The 20,738-nt window shown below is 48.0% G+C and overlaps 1 long non-coding RNA gene across 1 annotated transcript; it reads right to left on the bottom strand.

Annotated features, from left to right (window-relative positions):
- Positions 1 to 15,699: 15,699 nt before the first annotated feature.
- LOC135175335 (uncharacterized) lies at positions 15,700 to 17,336 on the bottom strand. The gene is made up of 4 exons (XR_010302331.1): positions 17,121 to 17,336; positions 16,843 to 16,998; positions 16,479 to 16,541; positions 15,700 to 16,042 (listed from the first exon to the last, which is right to left on the bottom strand). It is a non-coding gene; the product is annotated as an uncharacterized LOC135175335 (long non-coding RNA).
- Between the last annotated feature and the right edge of the window lie 3,402 nt (positions 17,337 to 20,738).

Below are 20,738 nucleotides of genomic sequence, written 5' to 3'. Positions count from 1 at the left end.
TTCTTCATGAATTTCCAGGGGAACACACTGCTTCCTGACCCCATCCCCCAGTTCAAGAGGCCACTTGCCTCCTCCTCCCTCCTTGCTGTTAAAAACTGAGGCAAAGAAGGCATTCAGGACCTCAGCCTTTTCCTCGTTGTCAGTTACAGTGTTCCCCTCCTGGTCCAGTAAGGAGTGGAGGCTCTTCTTGCCCTTCTTTTTAGCATTGATAAATTTATAAAAGTGCTTTTTATTATCCTTCACAGAGGTGGCAGCCTAAGTTCTAGCTGGGCCTTAGCCTCTCTAATTTTTCTCCTACATAATCTGGCTAAATCCTTAAACACGTCAGGAGAAGCCTTCCCCTCCTTCCAAAGGTGATACACCCTCTTTTTCTCCCCCAATTCCTTCAGGAGCTGTTTACTCATCCAGGCTGGTCGCCTTCCCCGCCGGCTCATCTTTCGGCACATGGGAACTACCAGCTCCTGTGCCTTCAAGAGCTCCTGTTTAAAGTAGGTCCAACCATCCTGGACCCCTTTGTTTAAGGCCAGGCTGGATGAGGCTGTGGGCAGCCTGCTCTAGGGTAGGGTGTCCTTGGGCATGGCAGGGGGTTTGGAACTAGATGATCCTTGTGATCCCTTCCAACCCTAACTGATTCTATGATTCTGTGATTCTATGATTCTGTGTTGTGGGTGGCCCTGATCCTCTAAGGATACTTTTTCAGCTTCCTGCATCCCTTGAATTCTTCTCTTCATAGCATAGAAATAACAATTTAAGAATGAGGAGAATGTGAAAAAGAGGAATTAAGGAGGGAAAGAGCACATAGGGAGGAAAAGGAGGTTATGGTTGAAGCATCAAGGTCCCAAGAGTTCTTTCTGTGACTAGCTTATGACAGTATCATGAAGGAAGGACTCCCATCCATGAACAGGAGGCTACTAAATACACTTGCAGCATTGCACAGGAAGATCAGATCTCACAGTTCAGAGTGCTCAGGAAATCCCACATTGCCAGCAGCACGGCTGAAGTGTTGGCTGAGCCTGTGCACTTGTGTGCAGGTTCAGCTTGACACACGATTTCTTTGTCAGCTAAGGGAGGGGTGCTTTTTTCTGTGCTCATCCTTTCAGCCCACAGCAGCACTGCCAGGAGTGGCGCCAAGCATCCTTGCCTCAGTGTGCTGCAAAAGTGTTTCCCATGCACAAAAGGGCTGCTGCCTTTCGCAGCAGAGTCCCCACCTCACCAGCCAGGTCAACGACCTTCCCTCGAAGGCACCACTACCACTGGCTCCAGCTCCAATTCTTGTCACCCAGCTTTGCTCCCACATGCCCAGGAGTGCAGCCAACAGCTGCTTCCTGCTCCATGGTTTGACACTCCTTCCCTCAGCCCGATCTGGGTTTCATGCTTATGCCTGCTGCCCAAGCCCTCCATGTGCCATGGCCAGTAGGCCAGGAGTCAGGTCCTTCCTGGAGAAGCAGGGAATTCTGCACAGCTTGGTGTATCCAGACATGGAGGAGTATGCAGGCTAAGGGGGACAGATGTCCACTGCACCCTTTGGGTTTGCAGCTGGCTTGGCCTCACTCCAGCTCTGCCTCCTGCCTCCCCAGCTGGGTCATAGCTTTTCCTACAGCTGCCTCCCCGCTTCATGAAACATTTTTGCCCTGTTTTTTTTTTTTTTATTTTTGCTACTTCTATACCTCTCAGCCTCAAGAGAGAAGAATAACTGCTGGGTGTGGAGAATAAATAAGCGACCACCACCTAGAGAGACGAGGGGAGAGTGGCTCTGTCCCTGAAGTTGTTTACCAAACAGTGCTGAGTGTGGGGAGACAAATGGCATACTGCGAGCAACAACCATGGGCTAATTATAGTGGGCTAGGATAAACCCAGCTTGCCACTCCAGCTATGCCTGCGAACACATAAAGTGAAAAGCAGAACTGTATGTATATATTTAGCATAACGTGGAATGCAGTAAGTAACTTCCTGCTAAAACCTCAGAGACCTTGGTGAAGAGCGTTCCAGAAAACCCAGATACAGACACCTTTGTGACACTGGTAATCCCGGTATTTTGCATTTGGCAATGCATCATCCACCCATGAATTCATCACTGCACTCTTCATTCCTAAGAAGAGTGCTGAATCACAGAATCACATAATCAACCAGGTTGGAAGAGACCTTCAAGATCATCCAGTCCTACCTAGCACCCAGCCCTGCCCAATCAACTAAACCATGGCACTAAGTGCCTCAGCCAGGCTTTGCTTCAACACCTCCAGGGATGGTGACTCCACCACCTCCCTGGGCAGCCCATTCCAATGCCAATCACTCTCTCTGCCAACAACTTCCTCCTAACATCCAGTCTAGACCTCCCCCAGCACAACTTGAGACTGTGTCCCCTTGTTCTGTTGCTGCTTGCCTGGCAGAAGAGACCAACCCCCACCTGGCTATGGTCTCTCTTCAGGTAGTTGTAGACAGCAATGAGATCTGCCCTGAGCCTCCTCTTCTCCAGCCTAAACATCCTCAGCTCCCTCAGCCTCTCCTCACAGGGCTGTGTTCCAGGCCCCTCACCAGCTTCATCACCCTTCTCTGGACATGTTCCTGTACCACAACATTTCTCTTGAATTGAGGAGCCCAGAACTGGACCCAGCACACAAGGTGTGGCCAAAGTAAAAGTACACCCTCAAGGTCTGGGGTGTCATAATATTTTGGGGAAGAAGAGTGATATGCCTTTGTTTTTCTAGTTGTGTAGTGTCTATTGATGAGCTGAGAAGCAGGTCTGTATTTTGATTTTGCTAAAGACTTGCAATTTGGGGTGTTTGCATCAAGCCCAAGCTGATGGAATCATGTGGATGCATGAAAATCTGTACTTCCATCCTTTCAGAAGAGACCATTTCACAGAAACATTTACGTTGAAAAACAGTTTTAAGATCACAGAATCCAACAACTAACTTAACTTCTCCTGACAAGCCAGCAAGCAGAAAGGACAAACAATTTGGAGGAACATGCTCCGTCTCATAAGCAAACAGATTCAGGCAGGGAACTGCTTCCCAAGGGAATTTTGGCAGAGTACCCATAGTGAAATTTTCACAAGTGGGTAAAGGCAGAAACAAATTAAATCTGGGTACCCTACTGCTACGAATTATCGTGGAATCATAGAGTCAGTCAGGTCTGGAAGGGACCACAAGGATCATCGAGTTCCAACCCCTCTGCCATGCCCAGGGACACCCTACCCTAGAGCAGGCTGCCCACAGCCTCAGCCAGCCTGGCCTTAAACACCTCCAGGAGCCTCAACCACCTCCCTGGGCAACCCATTCCAGCCTCTCACCACTCTCATGCTCAACAACTTCCTCCTCATGCACAGTCTGAATCTCCCCACCTTCAGCTTTGCACCATTCCCCCTAGTCCTGTCACTCCCTGATAGCCTCAAAAGTCCCTCCCCAGCTCTTTTGTAGGCCCCCTTCAGATAGTAGAAGGCCACAAGAAGGCCACCTGGGAGCCTTCTCTTCTCCAGACTGAACAGCCCCAACTCTTTCAGTCTGTCCTCATAGCAGAGCTGCTCCAGCCCTCTGAGCATCCTCGTGGCCCTTCTCTGGACATGCTCAGCATCTCCACGTCCCTCTTGTAATGGGGGCTCCAGAACTGGATGCAGTACTCCAGGTGGGCTAGCTGCTGCAGCTCCCTTTCTCAGTAATCTCAACCTAGAAGCTTAGAAAGCTAGAGGACATTACTCTCAACTGGCTGCTACTAATGGTTACAAAGATGACCAGCAGGGCACCCTTTTGTGCACATTGAGAGAGATTTGGTTCCAAAAATTTCCCCCTAAGCATGTCTCTTTCATTCTGCTGACTAGGAAGGAAACTGGTGGGAGAGACTCATCACAGGCCTGAGGCTAATTTCTGCAAAGGAAAGCCCAGACCAAAATCTTTGCATCTTGGAGATATTGCTCTAAATAGGTCTTTTAGCAATTTACAGGTCATGTTTTGGTATATACATAGACCAGAAGATAAATCAAGTATGAAGGAGCCTATAGAAGCCTTGAGCTCAAGCTCTGCCCTGGCTCCCCTCCCTTCAGCCGGAGTTTCTCCTGGCAGGGAAGGGAAGCCAAGCCCTTCAGGAGTGGCGTTCCCCACCCAACACACTTGATGGCATCAAAGGGTCAATAAATGGCCTGCAAGAAAATGTCTCTTGGTTGTGAATTTGAGGCTTTCTGCCCTCTAAAAGACTGCACATGTTGGTGTTGATATATGCGTTAGGATGTGGTCCCTGCTCTCAGGTGGCACTGGCACTGGGATAGTCCTTTGATGCTGGTCGTTCATTTGAGCTTCCTGTGTTAAGAGACTGAGAACAAGCTGTTGGGTTTGGACCCAGGGATTACTTTGCTCTTGCTGATGGCTAATAACCTCTCCTCCAAAGTCTCATGCATCAGTTACGGGCCACAACATAGTAGAAAGAAGAGATCTTGTTTGAGGACCATTACTGCTTGTCTGCAAGTAGTCAAAGAAACCCGTTCACATGAATTGTTTCAGCTCATTGCTGAAAGGTGTTTGAAGATACTTCAATCCTCCCAAACCCATCCTGTTTGCCTTCTGTGCATTAGCTAGTTCTGATCCGGAAGGCTGTAAGGGGTTGGCAGTGGAGCACTGCCATCTACATACAGTTGCCTGTCATTGTCAGGTTTCCAACACACTGCAAACCAAGTGCTGCAAGCATATGTCTGATTTATCTCAGAATCTCCACCACTTGCCTTGTCAGAGGGCTGGAGCACCCAAGAGAAAGAAGGAGGATGGTCACGTTAAAGCTGCTTCACAAGTCTTGGCAGCAGGAGGAAAGGGAAACACAGAAGGGTGTTGGCTGGTGGGGTGTTTAGGAGCACCGAGATGGAAATATATAGCATGCATGCCTTGGGTGAGTTTACAGTGCTTCTTGAGTGACAGCTTCTGCCTTGGCAAGGGTGTGGTTGATGTCTCACACCGACTCATTGCTTTGATAGAACAGTAGGCATTGTCTAATATTCTTCATCTGAAACACTCTTTTAAGGTTTCTTTAACTAACATGAAACTTCTTTTAGAAGTCTGTGAGACTCAGATCCTGACATGCACCTGGGGTTTGACCCAGTAAATCCAGTTCTCAGCTCTACCAGGGTTTTGGTCGATGGATGGAGTTGTGGTTTGTGCCATCTTGCCTTTTCACAGAATCACAGAACAGGTTAGGTTGGAAGGGACCTTTAAAAATCATCTAGTCCAACACCTCTGCAAAAGTAGGGATGTCTTCAACCAAATCAGATTGCTCAGAGCCTTGTCCAATCCGTCCCTGAATAACGCCAGTGATGGGGCTTCTATCACCTCTCTGGGCAGCTCCTCCCAATGTTTCACCATCCTTATTTCTCCTTTACTTGTAGCTGAACATGTCGAGCCCATCTCTCAGCCTCTTAATAGCCGTGAGCAAAGGCTCAGCCGGTCTGTGCCGCCCTCTTATGGGCACACATGGGAAAGGTTAAGTTTCAACCTTCCAGACGCTTTTTAACCTACCGTTCAAGCGCTGGTTTTCAACATTAGATTTTTGAAACGCCAGGAAGGTTTATGAACGACTTATAAGAGTTCTGTGAAAGGTAACTACAAAAAGTCATTTTATCTGTGCCTGTGCTGGAGCCTGGCCAGTTCTTTTCTTTCTAAATATTGTTAGTCTTCACTTGGAAACAAAGAACTGGCTTGATGACCGCACCCAAAGAGCGGCTGCCACTGGAGGCCAGTGACAAGTGGAGTTCCTCAGGGATCAGTCCTGGGACCAGTCTTGTTCAACATCTTCGTCAGTGCCACGGAGAGAAGCATTGAGTGCAGCCTCATCAAGTTTGCTGATGACACCAAGCTGTGTGGTGCAGCAGACAGGCAGGAGGGAAGGGATGGCATCCAGAGGGACCTGGACAGGCTGGAGAGGTGGGCACAAGCCAACCTCATGAGGTTCAACAAGACCAAGTGTAAGGTCCTGTATCTGGGTCGAGGCAATCCCAAGCACAAATTAAGGCTGGGCAGTGAGTGGCTGGAGAGCAGCCCTGAGGAGAGGGACTTGGGGGTGCTGGTAGAGGAGAAGCTCAACATGAGCCAGCAGTGTGCACTTGCAGCCCGGAGGGGCAACCAGAGCCTGGGCTGCATCAGGAGAAGTGTGGCCAGCAGTGCAAGGGAGGTGATTCTCCTCCTCTACTCCACTCTGGTGAGACCCCACCTGGAGTACTGCATCCAGCTCTGGAGCTCCTATGACAAGAGGGATGTGGAGATGCTGGAGAGTGTCCAGAGAAGGACCATGAGGATGCTCAGAGGGCTGGAGCAGCTCTGCTATGAGGACAGCCAGAAAGAGTTGGGGCTGTTCAGTCTGGAGAAGAGGAGGCTCTGAGGTGACCTTATTGTGGCCTGGATGAGGCACTTAGTGCCATGGTCTGGTTGATTGGACAGGGCTGGGTGCTAGGTTGGACTGGATGATCTTGGAGGTCTCTTCCAACCTGGTTGATTCTATGATTTACCTTAAAGGCTTGTAAGTTCTCATGGCCAGCATAAACTGGGTGTTACTTTCTCTTACCTTCATTTCCTACCTCGCTATATTGTGAACCTTACTAAACAGCTGTGCACTTTCACAAATCTGGCTCTGTGTAGCTTTGTGCTCCTCCATCTCTTGCCACTTTAGTGACTGACAATAAACAAGAGGCTAACTTTGGTCTCAAAATAAGTAACAACACAAACTATCAAGTGAGTCAATCTCATAGTGTGTTTCTTCCCTGGTACCATCTTACTGCAGTTAATGAAACGACACTAGCAGCTTCTCTTATTTTCTGCTCAGAAAGTTTACCCCAGGTTCCTGGATGAACAAGCCATGGTCTTCCTACTGCTCGAAGACAACAAGGTCTAGGACAAAGGAGGGTGAACACTTTCCACCTATGAGAAACATTGCATGGAGAATTGAAATGACAGCCTTGAGGGAGAAAGAGCAAGCTACCCCACTCATTTATAGCAGGCATTTCTAGTGCAGACCAACTACTCTAGCGTCTGTGGTCAGTTTCCAGTTTTAAATGATGTATATAGAAATCTCTTGGGATTGCTTTGCCTACCTCTAGCTGTTCTTTGGTGATATTCCAGGCAACTACCTTTCCCTATGAGAAGATGGAAAGTGACTGTTCATCTAACCCACGACACCTTAACAACTCAAAGTTCCCCTTCTCATTTGTATTGAGGTGCGGCCACAAACTCCTGGTGATTCTCCTACATCGGTGTTCTCCAAGAAGGCAGTCCCAAAAAAGGACTGCAGCCATGGATATTGATCCCTGATTTTAAGAGAATATGACTTCTTTTTATTCCACATTTCATCTGCCTGAAAGAATGGTCAAGAGAACCTTTCCCCTAAATACAACCCAAAGGCACATCACAGAACCACAAAATTTCTTAGATTGGAACAGCCGTTCAAGATCATGGAGTCCAATCATTAGTTTCACACTGACAAGTCCTTGACTAAACCAAATCCCTCAGCACCACATCTCATCACTATGAATCACTAAGACTGGAAAGGATCACCAGGATCATCCAGTCCAACCTTCATCCCAGCATCTTTAATCACCAAACCATAGCCTCAAGCACCACAGCCACTCGTTTTTTAGAGTTTGATCAATTTGCCCAAGTATAATCCCTTTCCAAGTGCTCCCACGTGCTCCACTCTTCAGCTTGAGCTCTCTCTTGACCTAAGCTCCTTGTTTGGCTTTGTCCAGAGTTTAATTTCTTCCATTTCAGATGTGCAAGCTCTGAACATTTGACACTGCTTACTTTGAGTTTCACATGATTGTGAAACTTTGAAATTGATGGCATTAAGCAAGCTTCAAGTTGGTGTTACGTACGAATGATTCATATCCAGTGAGTCACAATGAAATGTCTCATGCTATAAGTAGCTGGCTATTGAAGAGCTGCTCTGCTTGTGCCCTCCACCTAACGAAGAAGTGGAGGAGAGCCTGTGTGAACTTTTCAAAGGATCTTTAATCAGAAGTTACAATCTTTTTTCTTTCTTAAACAAGAAATTGTTAGAGGCAGTCCACAGGCAACTTCAGTATTGCTTGGGGCACCTGAGTCATTTTTGAGTTCCATACAAAGAGAGCAGAAAAAGTATCTTGAAATTTTGATTCAAGACCTTGAGCTCTGTGGTAAAGGGTTGGACTTGATGATCTATGAGGTCTCTTCCAACCTTGGTGACACTGTGATACTGTGATACTGTGAAGACACCTCTTTCAAGGTGAACAGAATTTCTTTCTGGTTGGCCCTTCCACATCCTGCTTCTGGTAAACAACCAAAATGCTATTTGAATGCTATTTGGCAGCTGAACAGCATGTCACATTTCTGAGCCAGCCCACAGATCAACAAAAAAGTCTTGTCCACAAAAATACTGCATTTTTCTCAGCACCCAGCTCAAACTACAAAAGAAACACCCTTGGGAACTACAGATTGCCTCCAGCCTCCCCACCTTCCACTCCATGACCTATCCCTACTCATTTGAATCACACAGCGACACACAGGTGTGGGTGCCAAAACTAAACACCCTTTTACAAAGAATGCACTTCAGAGCACAGACATCTCCCTCGTGGAGCGAAGAAAGAACAAATAACAGATGTTAGTCACGTTGCTTAGCACACTACTGGAGGGCATTCAAATATACTGTGACTAGCATGCTATAAGGACTTATATGGAATAGTTTCGGTTGCACACAATGAACTGCTAATTCTTTCAGAGCACCCAAAGCAAGAAATTTAATGACATTTTAATGTCATGTTGATAAATGTCCACTTAGGAAAAAGAAACATGAATCCAGTCTTGGGAAAGAAATCATGGAAAATATTAAAACCAGTGTTTCCATTTAAAATCTAAGTCTTCTGCTTCCCTTCACCACACGCACACAAAAAGCCTTCACAAACACAAATGGCAGTGGTGCATTAGTGTCCTAGTGTGAAGTTGATTTTTTCTGGAGCTAGTGTGAATTGTTCAGGAAACCTCTGAAGTAAATCAAAAGGACAGTTCTGATACACTATAATCACCAATGCATAATAATAGACAAAATAATCACAGAATCATAGAAGTGTAGAATCATAGAATCAACCAGGTTGGAAGAGACCTCAGTAATGCATAATAATAGACACAACAAACATAGAATCATAGAATCAATCAGGTTGGAAGAGAACTCAGTAGTGCATAACAATAGGCACAATAATCATAGAATCATAGAAGCAACCAGGTTGGAAGAGACCTCAGTAATGTGTAATAATAGAATCATAGAAATCATAGGCACAATAGAATCATAGAAACACAACAGAATCATAGAAATCATAGGCACAATAATCATAGAATCATAGAATCATAGAATTAACCAGGTTGGAAGAGACCTCCAACATCATCCAGGCCAAATTAGCACCCAGCCCTATCCAGTCAACTAGATCATGGCACTAAGTGCCTCAGACAGGCTCTTCCTCAACACCTCCAGAGACATCAACTCCACCACCTCCTTGGGCAGCCCATTCCAATGGAAATATCACTCTCTCTGGCAAGAACTTCCTCCTAACATCCAGCCTAGACCTCCCCTGCCACAACTTGAGACTGTGTCCCCTTGTTCTCTTGCTGGTTGCCTGGCAGAAGAGATCAACCCCCATCTGGCTACAGCCTCCCTGCAGGTAGTTGTAGACAGCAATGAGGTCACCCCTGAGCCTCCTCTTCTCCAGCCTAAACACACTCCCAGTTCCCTCAGCCTCTCCTCACAGGGCTGTGTTCCAGGCCCCTCACCAGCTTCATCTACCGTCTCTGGACATGTTCCAGTATCTCAACATCTCTCTTGAATTGAGGAGCCCAGAACTGGCCACAGTACTCAAGGTGTGGCCTGAAAGTGTTAATCTGCATATCACAGGCTCACAGGATATTAGGGGTTGGAAGACACCCAAGGAGATCATCAAGTCCAATCCCCCTGCCAGAGCAGGACAATACTATCTAACAGAGATCACAGCAGAACACATCCAGACAGGCCTTGAAAGTCTCCAGAGAAGGAGACTCCCTGACCTTTCTGGGGAGCCTGTTCCAGTGCTCTGGGGCCTATATTCTGCAGGGTACTTTTGTTTGACCATTAGGAAAAAGTTCTTTTCTATGAAGAAACCTCTGGAAGAGGTTGCCCAGGGAGGTGGTGGAGGCCCCATTCCTGATTACATTCAAGGTCAGGCTTGATTGAACTCTGAGCAACCAGATCTAGTTGGGGATGTCTTTGCTTACTGCAGAAGAGTTGGACTAGATGACTTCCAGAGGTCCTTTCCAACTCAGTGCATTCTTATAACTCTATTATTTGAGACCATATTACAACTCAGAACTAAAAGAGAGCACAATGCATTACACAAGTAGTAGGAATTGAGGAAAACCACAGCTAAAGTTGTATGCAAAAGTACCCTAATCCTATTCTACAACAAAACTCAAAGACATGCCAACATCTCTGCCTCTTAGGAAAGCATCCTAACAAGTGATCATAGAGATTTAAAGGCTTCAACTGCTATCTTCCCTCTCCATTCATTGCCTGCTTCACAGAGGTGCATTAGCACTTCCCTTATATTCACATGGTGTCCATATACAGGCCCACATACAGATTCTTGATAGAAAAATTATCAGGCTGAAAAACAACTGTTCTCTCTGTTTATTAAGTATTCAATTCTTCCAGCCACTGAAGGTGAGTAGAGCTTTCAAAACATCTCAGGGTCCCAGTGGAACTTAGACACTTAAAGTCTACATCGAACCTCTTATAAAACCCACGAAGATTTTGTCTGAATCTTGATCCATCATGAAGCTCACAACACTTTGAAAACCTTCCTGCCCTATGGTGCTTGAAACATGAGTTAACTGATGGGTTTTGGAGAGTCTCAAATAGAGAGGCAGATCTTCTCAGGCACAGATTTTGTTTGCCAAGTAACTTGTCTCTGTGGTTCCCAAACTTTTTGGGCTCGAGCTCTGCTGCGGAGTTATCACGCACAGCCCTTCAGCTGAAAATAGATAGATGGTAGATGAGTTTCTGTGGCACTCTCTCTTCACAGCCACAGAGACAGTCATTTGGGAATACACTCTCATCCATCAGGAAATTAGAGTGCTTGTCTGAAAAAGAGGAAAGTCTGGAGTGACAAAAAACTTCCTGGCATCTGCTGCATAGACACATGAAATGAAGCCAGAACAACAGTGTGCACTGTTGCACGTCTCCAGCACTCTTCAGGCAAGAAGACAAGAACAACAAAGACAAACTTTCTTTATAGGCTAAAACAGACACTTGGATAGTGTGAAAAAAATCAAGAGCAGTTCAAATGACATGTTGGTGAAGTGTCCCTTGACTCCTGAATTTCCTGGGCTATCAGGGCTTGGGTTTTGATTGTTTAGTTATATATACATCTGTGCTAGTTTGAGCCTCGCTAGAATGTTTTGGTGAGAAGAGTTAGATTACAGGCTGTGAATAAAGAAAACAATGGTGATGTCTACTGCACTCATAGGCTTGTTGAGATGCATAAGAACAAGAACAAAAACATAGATAAGACAGTTGCTGTCTGGGCTTTGGGCTGAACTTCTCTATCTCTCTAGCCTAACCTGGTCTTTGTGACTAATCCATCTGTTTCCTAACCCCCCTGGCAGACATTCCAATCTTCCTTGGGCATAAGGCAAGATCTGGGGTAAGGTGGGGGCACTACTGAACGAGGAGGCAGCCTTGATAACTGAGGATGCAGAGAAGGCAGAGCTGCTGAATCCCTTCTTTGCTTCAGTCTTTACACCTGAGGCTGAACTCCCCTATGTACTCCAGACCCTGGATGAAGGAGAGGAAGCCTGGAGGAGGGAACGCTCCCCATGGTCAGTGCAGACTGGGTTAAGGATCAGTTATACAAATTAAACATGAACAAGTCCATAGACCCTCATGAGATGCACCCAAGGGTGCTGAGAGAACTGCCTGATGTTACTGCTCTACCACTCTCCATCATCTTTGCCAAATCGTGGCAGACAGGAGAGGTGCCTGAGGGCTGGAGGAGAGCCAGTGGCACTCCAGTCTTCAAAAAGGGCCAGAAAGAGGTTCCAGGAAACTATAGAGCAGTCTGCCTCACCTCCATCCCTGGAAAAATGATGGAGTGGCTCCTGCTGGAGGGCATCTCAAGGGACTTGGAAGAGAAGAAGGTTATCAGGAGTAGTCAGCATGGATTTACCAAGGGGAAGTCATGCTTAACTAACCTGATAGCATTTTATGATGCTACAACTGAATGGGTAGATTCAGGGAAACCAGTGGATGTAGTCTACCTTGACCTTAGCAAGGCCTCCAACACCATCTGCCATGACATCTTAGTGAGCAAGCTGAGGAAGTGTGGGATGGAAGAGCAGGCAGTGAGGTGGATTAGGAACTGGTTGCAAGATGGAGTTCAGAGGGTGGTGATCAATGGTGTCAGGTCCTGCTGGAGAGCTGTGACTAGTGGAGTCCCCCAGGGATCAGTGCTGGGGCCAGTCCTGTTCAACATCTTCATCAATGACATTGATGAGCTCAAAGACAGACAGAGTCTGCTCAGCAAGTTTGCTGATGACACCAAGCTGGGAGGCTTGGCTGATCCAGCTGAAGGCTGTGTGGCCATCCAGAGAGACCTGGACAGACTGAGAGCTGGGCACAGAGGAACCAGATGAAGTTCAAAAAGGACAAGTGCAGAGTCCTGCACCTGGGGAGGAATAATAAACTACAGCAGTACAGGCTGGGAGGTGATCTGCTGGAGAGCAGCTCTGTGGAGAGGGACCTGGGAGTGTGGTGGAGAACAAGTTAACCATGGCACAGCAATGTGCCCTTATAGCCAAGAAGGCCAATGGCATCCTGGGGTGTATTAGGAGGAGTGTGTCCAGCAGATCAAGGGAGGTTCTCCTGCCCCTCTACTCTGCCCTGGTGAGACCTCATCTTGAATACTGCGTTCAGTTTTGGGCTCCCCAGTTGAAAAGGGACAGGGATCTGCTGGAGAGGGTCCAGCAGAGGACTATGAGGATGATTAGAGGACTGGAGGGCATGGCTTATGAGGAGAGGCTGAGGGACCTGGGGCTGTTTAGTCTGGAAAGAGAAGGCAGAGAAGGGATTTGATAAATGTTTATAAGTATCTAAAGGCTGCCCAGGAGTGGGGGGACAGGCTCTGCTCACTTGCCCCCTGGGATAGGACAAGGAGCAATGGGTGTAAGTTGCAGCACAAGAGGTTCTGCCTCAACACAAGGGGGAACTTCTTTCCTGTAAGAGTCACAGAGCACTGGAACAGGCTCCCCAGAGAGGTTGTGGAGTCTCCTTCTCTGGAGCCTTCCAAGGCCTGTCTGGATGTGTTCCTCTGTGATCTGTGTTAGATAGTATTGTCCTGCTCTGACAGGGGGGTTGGACTTGATCTCCTAGGGTCCCTTCCAACCCCTAACATCCTGTGACCCTGTGAGCCTGTAGAGGAGTGGGAGAAAGGTGGAAGGGTGGTTGGGAGCCCCTCCTGGGGACTCAGGTTTTTGGGAGGGGAATTGTATTTCTGTATTACCTTTTAACTTGTATATTTCTGTATGCAACTGTATATATTGTAAATACCTGCTTGTATATTGTGCTAAGCTGTAAATGAAAAGCTGCATTCAGTTTCCAAAGCTGCTGAGCCTAGTCTGGGTGATTTCGAAAGTGGGGGGGAGGGGGTGGGTAACACTCAAACCATCACAATATCCCACATCTCTGAGTGACAATACCTTCTGAAGCCACAGAGGATGTATGGGACCATTGCTTTACTGTTTCTTATCAAAATAGATGCTGTACTTGCAACCATAGGGCAATTCCAAAAAGCTACATGATCAGAACCCAGCAGGAATGGTTCTGGGTGAGACAGCTGCAGGCACTGTGTTAAAAAAGGCAGAAGCCAGCCAGCACTGTGCTCAGGTAGCCAGGAATGACAATGCCAACCTGGCCTGAATCAAGAGTAGTGTGGCCAGCAGGAAAAGAGTTGATTGTCCCACTATACTCAGCACTAGTGAGACCACACCTTGAGTACTGTGTTTAGTTTTGGGCACCGCAGTGTAAGAGAGACATCAGGTGCTGGAGTAGGTCCAGAGAAGAGCAATGAAGTGGGTAGAGTCTCGAGAAAAGGTCTTATGAGGAGCAGTTGAGGGAACTGGGGTTGTTCAGTGTGAAGAAAAGGAGGTTGAAGGGAGGCCTTCTTGTTCTCTGCAACTACCTGAAAGGTTTTACAGAGGTGTGTGTTGGTTTCTTCTCTCCGGTCACAACTGACAGGACAAGAAGAAATCACACAGACCCATGCAGAATCAGTCAGGGTTGGAAGGGACCACAAGGATCATCTAGTTCCAACCCCCCTGCCATGCCCAGGGACACCCTACCCTAGAGCAGGCTGCCCACAGCCTCAGCCAGCCTGGCCTTAAACACCTCCAAGGATGGGGCCTCAACCACCTCCCAGGGCAACCCATTCCAGCCTCTCAACACTCTCATGATGAACAACTTCCTCCTCACGTCCTGTCTGAATCTCCCCACCTCCAGCTTTGCTCCATTCCCCCTAGTCCTGTCACTCCCTGAGAGCCTCAAAAGTCCCTCCCCAGCTTTTTTGTAGGCCCCCTTCAGATACTGGAAGGCCACAAGAAGGTCACCTGAGAGCCTCCTCTTCTCCAGACTGAGCAGCCCCAACTCTTTCAGTCTGTCCTCACAGCTGAGCTGCTCCAGCCCTCTGAGCATCCTCATGGCCCTTCTCTGGACACGCTCCAGCATCCCCACATCCCTCTTGTAATAGAGGCTCCAGAACTGGATGCAGTACTCCAGGTGGGGTCTCACCAGAGTGGAACAGAGGGGGAGAATCACCTCTCTTGACCTTAAATTGTACAAGGAGAGGTTTACATTGGGTATTAGGAAAAAATTCTACATGGAAAGGTTTGTCAAAAACTGGAACTGGCTGCTCAGAGAAGTGATTGTATCACCACTCCTGGATGTATTTGAAAGGCATCTTGATATGGTGCTCAAGGGTAAAGTGTAGCAGTGGCTCTCCTGGAGTTAGACAACTGTTGAACTTGATGGTCTTAAATCAGCCATAGTGATTCTATGATTCTTGCATCAGAGATACTCTAGGGCAACAGGAAAGCTACAGACTCAACGTCCTAAAGTATTAGATGAGCACTAGTGCTGCTGCATAGACAGTAAGCCACCAATGCAGCATGTAAATAGAGAGGACTGTGGATCATCCAGGGCTGCTTTTCAATTCTATTTGGATTTGTGCTTGTATTGTCTGAGCTATGAGGTTTTAGTTTGAAAAAGAGAAGGCTGAGAGGAGACCTGAAAGGACATTGTGGAGTGGCTGCTGCTAGTTTCTTCTCAGAGATAATTAGTGATAGAAGTAGAGGGAATGGCCTCAAGCTGTGACTGGGTGGGTTTAGAGTGGATATTAGGAAAGAGGTTTTTACAGAAAGAGTGGTCAGGCTTTGGAATGGGCTGCCCAGGGAGGTGGTTGAGTCAACGACGTTGGATGTGTTTAAAAGTCATTTGGATGTGGTGCTTGGGGATATGGTTTAGGGTGACCCTTGTAGAATAGGATAATTGTTTGGACTTGAGTGACCCTGAGAAGCTTTTCCAATCTGAATGTTTCTGTGATTCCCTGATTCTCTGCACAGAAAATCAGAGTCTAGGAGTGGTCTGAATGTGGGATTTATACATTTGTACACATAGACAGCATAGGAGCTCAGCAGACTTGCATCTTCAAGATGTGTCATACGTGCATGCACTCCTTCAGATTAGAGTTTGTGCATCCAAGCCAATGCTTGGTAGCAGGACTTAAACCCAAGGGGAAGCACAAGCACATAGTACAGAAAAATCAGGAAATGGAGATACAAGCAGATCTGTTCCAAGCTACTGCCAATGGCTACAAAGGCATGGTGCCATGAAGGCTCTGTGCAAGACCAAAACAACAAGGTCAGCAGCAGTCAAAAGGAGTGTGCAGGACCTACTCCAGAAACACTTCCGCATCTTCGTTCTCCAATATTCCTTCCATTGTTGCCTGCCTGGCATTTATCATAGACTGCACCTGGGCAAAAGGAAAAGCGACATTTGGGAGCCTACTTCCTTATCACTGGTGCCCAGTGGTTACCACCTTGCCCTTTCTCTGCGGGTTCTGCATTAAGTATGGCACGAACATAGCAGCAAATCACAGAAGTAGTGCTTCCCATCACTGACTTAGGTAACAGTCCTCCAGGGCACATCCCTCCTATGCTTCCCCCACACCTGACTCTCCATACACCCACCCTCCCACCGCTCTCCTCCCTCTCCTTTCAGAGCACCTGTGGTCCCTTGCACCTTGGGTACTCTGCGCTTGCCCTGTGCTCCTCCTCTTATCGATCAGATACATAGTGAGAGAAATAGCCATTGGTTGTCTGTGTTTCAACTGAGTTCAGCAAAGCTGTGGTTCAGTCTGCTGTGGTCCTAACAGACTGTACCCACTGAGCCCCCAAAAGACACCATACCTGCAGCAACATAAACTGCAAGGGGTCATCAGGCTTCTGGTACACCAGCTTTTCTGTGATCTCCTGAGAGAGGTAGGCAGAAGGAAATAACTAGTGATAGATAGATAACAATATCAATAGACATTGATAGATAAGTACTGATATTGGTAGATGGGTGGCTGCACATTCTGCTCACACAGTAGCTATATCTTAAACAATAAGCATCTCTTTCAATCCCCCCACAATGATCCAGGGTCCTTTTCTACTGCTTAAGTTTATACTTAAGAAAGCACAGGACAAGGAAGACCTGGAGAAAAGATAATTTGGTCCAAGCTAACCTTGGGCTTGTTTTCTCAAGCAAAAAGAAGGGAAAGAGGTATTTCACCTGAAATATCTGCAGAACATTATGTCTCTCCATGTATGTAATCGAGACTTCAAGGGGGTCTTCATACACCTTCGGTTGCTCCAGTATTTCATGTGTAGTCTCTATTGACTTGACTACACTTGCTGATGATCCAGCCTCAGGTGTTTTAGTGACAGCCTGTGTAGAGATAGAAATGCACACCTTGACTTTGAAACCTGGCAGTTCACCCACAGGTGAGCCATTCTTACGTGATTTTCCCCTGGATATGGGAATTTCAGAACAGGTAACTGATACTTAACCCCAGGGAAGTCATTGGGTGATGGTGGGGGTGCTTGGCCTTCAGATGGTTCAGCAGCTGGTGGTATGCTAGATTCCTCCACTCCAGATTCTGAATGATCATTGGGCTCTTGCTATAACATTCAACAAATAAAGAACAAAGACTATTTTAAACATGTAATCTCACAGATCAGATAGCTCACATTACTGTATCCTTTTGCAAATATTCTGCAGGTCCTCTTAGAGCAAGCTTTAATTCCTCTGACTCATCATATGCACACCTTTTGTCTGTGAGCCCAGAAACTCCATTTAAGCTCACACCCAAGCCTTCAGCCCTGGTCTTGAACTATGCATCAGGTGCACCTGTGCCTGATTATCACTTACTGAAGCTTTTTTCTTAGGGGAACTGTAAGTGCATGCTGCAGGTGGCTTTCTCTCTGGATGGAAGTCTCTTGGATGAATCAGTCAGGGTTGGAAGGGACCACAAGGATCATCTAGTTCCAACCCCCCTGCCATGGCCAGGGACACCCTACCCTAGATCAGGCTGCCCAGAGCCTCTTCCAGCCTGGCCTTAAACACCTAGACCAGACCCGATCACTACCTCGCCTTTTTTGGACTGCTGGTGAGCCTTTTATTAGTACCCTGTCCTGGCTGAGTGCCATGGGCCTGCACCTTGTGGTTAAGGACACTGCCCTGCCTGTGCTGTGCTTGCCCTCAGCTGTTTACCTGCTTGGCACAGTTCTGCTCTTGCTCTCTGATAGCAAGCAACTGAAACTTGGGTAGGCTTAACCCATCACCCCTTTGAGCTGCTCTGAACTGCACCGTGCCCCACACTCATGTTCCTAATCTTTTGACTGAGTTCAGGCAGAGTCCTGCCCTGTTTCTCCCCCATATCCCAAAGTCTCCTGGGGCAGAGGAGGCAGACGACATAGCAGCTGCTGGCAGGTTTTGGGCTTCCCAGTGGCAGCTGTGTGGCCTGAAGCAGGGAGCTGGGGGAAAGGTGGAGGGAGCCACGACATGCGCCTGTCCCTGTAACTCGTGTGGCGGGTGTTGTGCCTGGAGGCAGGGGGTACAGGGCAGGAAGCTGCTTCATTTGGGGTCTAGGAGAGGCAGGCGGCCGCGATGGGGCGCTCGCTGGAGAAAGCACCGCCGGGGCTGCGTGTGCGCGGGGGAGGAGATGCAGGGGCCCGGGTCCGGCACAGATCCGGGTCTAGGGCTAGGGGGGTGCAAGGTCCGGGTCCGGTGTCACCGCTCCTCCCTCACCAGCCCCTGAGCGTCCATGGCAGGGCAGGGTTGCACTCGGCCTCCGACCGGCGCCGGCCCTTTTTGCTGCTCGTTGCTTGCCGTAGGCAGGAGAGGAAACAGAAGCGGCCTGTGGCGGTTGCCGGGCAACGGCGGCGGCAGCGGGCGGCGGCAGCGGGCAGCGCCATCCTGGTCTGGGGCGGGAGCACTGGGAGGGCTGCCGGGCGCTGCGGCAGGTCACGGCCGCGGTTCCTCACGGACTGCTCCTGGTCCTGGCGCCCGCCCATCCCCGCACCTGCCTTACCGGAGAGCTGCCTGTCGGAGACAGCCGTGGCGGTGTGCGGCGGCAGCTGCTGTAGGCGAGGCAGCGAGCGCCCGGGTGTCGGGAACAGCGCGGCCAGCCAAAGCGCGGCAGTGTTGTGCCCCTGGTGTCAGCGCTGCTGGTGTCGCACCGTGACTGCCGGCTTCGGTTCTGTGCCCCTCGCTACAAGAAAGGCACTGTCGTGCTGGGAGGGGTCCAGAGAAGAGAAACAGAGCTCTTGAAAGCTCTGGAGAACAGATCTTGAGAGGAGCGGGTGATAAAAGTGGGATTGTTTAGTCGGGAGAAAAGGAGGCTAAGGGGATACTTTGTTGCTCTCTACAATGTTAAAAGTGAGCCACCAAAAACTTAGAGATCAGTTTAAGGAGTTTTACTTCGGGAAGCAAGGCGCAGCGCTGGGCGCAGGGCAGTTACCTCCGCAGCTGCGCGCTGCGCACATGCAGCTGCAGGGTTTTTATTTCCCGCTCACACACACAGTCACAAAGCAGTCAGTACCCAGTCAGACACCTCCCGAGGAGGTTGTGGGTTTTCCTGGAGCTGCTGCGCATGCCTGCTGATCCTCCTGGGGGTCTCTCTGGTGGTCGTGAGGCTGAAGTAAGGAGTCTTCCTCAGGTGTCTTTGTGACTCAGCTGTTTGCGTCTGCACAGTCGCCTGCTTTACGGTCTCTTATCTGCCCTGCTCATGGCGTTTTCTGCTGCCGTTCATCCCTAGCCTTGCTCAGTGAGCTCTGGCACACCTCTTTTGTTCATGTCCCCCATTCACAGGGGACTATCTCTTCACAGCGCTTTCTGTTATCGCTCACAGGTTCCAACCTCTCCAGCTTAGTTAGCTCTGACACGCCCTGCTCTGCCATTCGCATAGTGACATATTCTCATTTTCTCGTATTCTTATATTCTGCTTTGCCATTCTCTTATTGACACAGGTACCATTTTTCACAGCAACTACCCCAAAAGATGCTGTTACTGAAGCGGGGTTGGTTCTTTCTGCCCAGTAACAAGTGATGGGACAGGAGGTAGGCCTCAAGTTGCACCAGGGGCGGTTTAGTTTAGATAGGATAGGACTGAGGTGGAAGGTGTCTGTACAAACATAACAACCAAAGGAACCTCAACAATTCAACCTTATTGTCATAAATAAAAGGCATAAACTTAACGTACATGCAAAATAAGGCTTTTAATAGAGGCACAGCAATCAAGCAATGTACAGGCCTGGGTGCGCGGGGAGGCTCTGCTCTGCCCTGAGGCACACCCTTTGTTTTTAATCTTCTCTTTTTATATCTTATTCTCTTACATATTCATTACTAATGCTAAGAAAAGGTTGGATTTTCCTTACCAGTTCCAAGAATGGGAGGTATCTCTTCCATGCATGTCTCTTTATCCGGTGGTCCCTCTGGTGGTCTTCAGTGATGAAGTAAGGGGTCTTCCTCAAGTGACCTTTTCATGAACTTGAAACTAGTAGTGTCCTTTGTATGGCTCTTCCTCTGTTTGCTCATGCACAAAGGCTTTCTCTTCCACCTGTTTGCCTCCTACATCAGCCCTTCTAGTTTCTAATTACTGCTCTGTTATCTTAAGCTAAGTGCATACTTTTGCAGTGGTGCAAGGAACTGTATAACTCCTTTCAAAATCCCTCCTCCCCTCTGTCTGTGGCCTCTTGCCACGAATTGATTGGATCAAACATATATTTCTCACGTTATCTTTCTTATGAGCAAAGAACAAAGAGCCTCTGCTAGTGCCTTAGCAGGGGTCTTACCATAAATCAGCAGGGCGTCCTCCAAAGACAGCAGAAACTGGACACAGCCTGAACTTAGGAACTTTTAGGACAGAATGTGGACTTAATAGGCTACTGAATATTTACTTCTCTGGCCAAAGAAGTGAAGAACTTAATTTAAATAAACATGGGATATGTGACACAGGGGAGGTGTACGTATAAAGGAGGAACATGTAGTAGACTGTCTGAGAACTATGTAAATTCAGAGTACCTTAGCCACTGGTGAAAGGGAGAGGGAAAATTGAGTTTGGGATTTTAGGATAGAAGGGAAACTTTGCCTTCCAGCAGTTTGAGAGACCCTACAGAGATCTGCCCT

The sequence above is a fragment of the Pogoniulus pusillus genome, chromosome 5, assembly GCF_015220805.1.
Source record: "Pogoniulus pusillus isolate bPogPus1 chromosome 5, bPogPus1.pri, whole genome shotgun sequence".
NCBI classification, from domain to species: Eukaryota; Metazoa; Chordata; class Aves; order Piciformes; family Lybiidae; genus Pogoniulus; species Pogoniulus pusillus.
Note: the sequence above shows the minus strand (reverse complement) of the source record. Positions and strands in the feature narration are given on the sequence as shown.